The sequence below is a fragment of the Felis catus genome, chromosome B4 (assembly GCF_018350175.1).
Source record: "Felis catus isolate Fca126 chromosome B4, F.catus_Fca126_mat1.0, whole genome shotgun sequence".
In the NCBI taxonomy this organism is placed as follows: domain Eukaryota; kingdom Metazoa; phylum Chordata; class Mammalia; order Carnivora; family Felidae; genus Felis; species Felis catus.
In genome coordinates, this window is record NC_058374.1 from 141,361,270 (window position 1) to 141,365,055 (window position 3,786).

Here is a 3,786-nt window from a genome sequence, read left to right on the forward strand (position 1 = left end):
GTGGGCACACAGTTCATATCTGTGACAACAACGGGGGATAGGAGCTGAATGTCTGTACACTATTGAGACTCAATTGGTATTCTTCAAACTATGGTGTTATAATTCTAAGATTTCAATTGTAACTTTCAAGGCAACCACTGGGAAAATACCGAAAAGAATATACAGAAAAGGAAATGAGAAGGAACTCAAAATGGTACCACACAGAAATCAACTAAATACCAAAAACAGGCAGTAGTGGGGGAAATGAGGAAGAAAAACCATATGAGACACACAGCAAAGAAATGACTAACTGGTGGAAGTAAATCCTTTCTTTTCAGGAATCTCTTTAAACGTAAATGGATTAAACTCTCCAATTAAAAGGCAGGGATTGGCAGAGTGCATAAAACAACATGATCCACCTGCGACATGCTGTACAAGAGACTCACTTTAGATAAAAACACACAAAGAGGTGGAAAGTCAAAGGATGGAATAAGGTGCTCCATGCAGGGGCGCCTGAGGGGCTCAGTTGGTTAGGCATCTGACTTCGGCTCAGGTCATGATCTCACAGTTGTGAGTTGGAGCCCCGCATCCATTCTCAGTGCAGAGCCCACTCTGGGTCCTTGTCTCCCTCTCTGCCCCTCCCCTGCCCATGCTCTCTCTGTCAAAAATAAGTCAACATTAAAAAAAAAAAAAGATATCCCATGCAAACTGTAATCAAAGAGAGCTGGGGTGCCTGTATTATTATCACATGAAATAGGCTGTATGTCAGGTGCCCTTTGGACAAGTTATCATTTCTCACGATCGTGTATAGAAAGGGTTGTACCTGCCCAGCTCATGTGAGAGGGTGAGTTTTCTGCCTTGCAATCTCTTAACACTTATTCAATAGCAAAACCGTTCAATTCTTCCCAGCCTTTGTAGAGAGGACTCACCGGGTTGGCAGGAGACTGTTTTTAACCGTTGGTCCCAATGGTGTCCTCTAACTCCCTTATCACCTTTTTGTCTTTGCATGAGACCCACCTGCCACTATGCCCCCAGGACCAGCTCCTTCCTTTATCCAGCTCTGCCTTTTCTTTCTTTCCTTCTTTCTTTTTTTAATGTCTATTTATTTTGAGAGACAGAGAGAGACAGTGAAAGAGCAGGGGAGGAACAGAGAGAGAGGGAGACACAGAATCGGAAGCAGGCTCCAGGCTCCGAGCTGTCGGCACAGAGCCCGATGCGGGGCTCGAACCCACGAACTGCGGAGATCATGACCTGAGCTGAAGTCGGTTGCTTAACCGACTGAGCTACCAGGCACCCCTCTGCCTTTTCTGAATGCCCTTTTCACATCCCAGATAATGTACTCACTGTTTTATGTTTTTTTTTGCCTTGCTCCTCTGCCTCGGGCAGGGACCTGTGTCTATGTTGTTCACTGAGGGAGTAGGCACACAGCAGACACTACATAAGTCCTGGTAAATGAATGAATGTCCAATAGGCAGCTCAAACTTACCAGGTCCAAACACTATAGCTGCTGTGTCCCCTGTTCAGCCGATGGAGCTCTGCCTTCCAGTCACTGAGGCTGAAATGCCGGTCACTTTTGCTCATACCCATGGTGTCCATGCTGGACGTCCCATGGCCCCACCTGCCTGCCTGTCAGATCCCATCTCTCACCTGTCAGATCCCCTTAGAACCAGGCAGCTCATGGCCCTTCGCCTCTGCAGTCTTGGCTCACAAGGTGCCCTCTCGCATACTTCCTGTCTGCTTTCCCGCCTCGTTCTCCCCAGCCTCAGCCTGGCGCAGGGCACCCCATATAATGTATGTATTTAGTCGTCTGTCTCCCGCACGCAAAACTCAGCTCCTGGCAGGGTGATGAACGGTCCCGTTTGCCTGGGCTTCAGGACTGAGAATCCTGACCCAATCAGGCCCTCGGTCCAGGGCAGACCCAGGCTTGGTCCCCAGCTGCAAGGGCGGGGATCTTTGTCAATGTTACTTCCTGATGCTGGGTCAGCGGGGCACCCAGTGGTACTCAGCACCTGCTTGAGAAATGGGTGAATGAATGCGTGAATGAATGAGGCACACAGATGTCCCAAAGACTCCCTGTGGGTCAAGTGAGAGCCCCGGCCGGGGTGACCTAGCCACCTACCTTTAGCCCTTCCTATCCTGGGGCCTGAGTTCCTCAGCGTCTTTCTCCTGGGCAGGAGTGGCCTGGGATGGGGGAGGGTGTTCCGGGTCAAAGCGGGCCTGCCAGGCCAGGGGGCGTGGGTGTGGCCTAAGATCTTGGCTTGGAGGTTGATCTCTGAGCGCCGCTGCCACTTGGTGGCAGCACACACGCGGACAGCCGGGAAGCCCTGCGGAGGAGGCCCCTCCTCACCCCAGTCCCTACAGCCCCGAATGTCCTCGACAGGCTCGCAGTCATAGCCTGTTTGGGCCTCGGTTTCCCCCACCCGTGGAAGGCCAGGGCTCCCGCAAGTCCTGAAGGCGCCCGCCTCTGGTCTGCTCCCGCACCCCCTCCCTGCTCCACCTCCCGGCAGGTGAGGATTTTCGGGGGTAGCCCTGGGTCCGAGCCCGGATGGTCCAGGTGAGGGGAGCAGGAACGCAGGGCAGGGGCGGCACAGCGGTAGCCAGCGCTCAGTCCCCCTCCCAGCCCTGCGCCTTGACGGGGAGGGGGCACCGCGGGCAGACGGTGTTGGGGGGGTAAGAGGACCCCTCGCCTCCAAGTGCCGGGCAATGCGAAAACGTGGTGAGCGCAGACCACAGCCCGCCACCCCCGAAACCCTGACCTGGGATGGGGGTGGGCGGCCTGGGACCCGAGGGTGAGGCCTCTCTGCCCCTCCGCCCACCCCCCTCTCACCCTCCTTTCAGCTCCTGTTTGACCCGGCCTCTCACGGCCCCTTTCCGGGACCAGACGCTGGAGGGGGTTGCAGGAAAGGGCGCCCCCTTGCTCCGCCCCTTCAATGTGAGGGGCGGATCTCCGGGCTGAGCGCCAGCAGGGGTGAACCAGCGGGACACCCCTCTCCTCCCACTGTCCCTCCCATACGTGGCCCCGGGCAGGTCGCCGAGGTATTGGCATCTCCAGCCTATGGGGTGTCCTCGGGGGACAGCCTGGGGCTCGTACGTGGTGGCGGTCGCAGGGGGAGGGCAGCAGGCTCTGTCTGTGGCCTGTGTCTGTGGTTCCGCCCTCGCCTCCTCGGCAATCCCGCCCCCCCCCCCATTTTAACAGGTACAGCTGGGCGCCATAACCCTCCCCCACCCCACCTGCCGCAGGGCTTCGGTCGCCCTGCAGACCCCGTGTCTGTCCTCAAGGGAAGAGGCGAGCTCGGGGCACAAGTGTTTACTGGTTTTGCCCACCCCTGGTCTGCTTTAGCCACCCCACCCCCACCCCCCAAAAGGCAGGAAAGGGGCCAGGCCCGGGGTGCCTGCTGGGGGGCCACTGTGGTCAGGTGGACACGAGCGGGACTCCAGATGCAGGAGGGACAGCCTGGCGGTGCTTGTGAGCAAGCAGGACAGTTCTGTGGGGGCACATCTGCCGGGCCGGCCGCTGGGCGACCCCTGGCCTGGGTGTGGAAATCACGCTGCAGGGCCAAGGGTCCCTCTGTGGTCTTTGAGCACAGATGGCACACAGTGGCCCTTAATGACACTTCTGAGAAGGGCACATCCCGGCGGGTGGCCCCTGAGGCCAGAGGAAGTGGCCAGCCTTGGCCCGACTGGCTGGGCTGCGCAAGGTGACCTGAGCTCTGGGAGGGTGGGTGCAGGGGGCCGGGCGGAGGCCCCGCCTGGGCAGTGGGGGGCCGCCCTGCTAGCATGTGGACAGTCAGTATGGGAGCGCTCTGG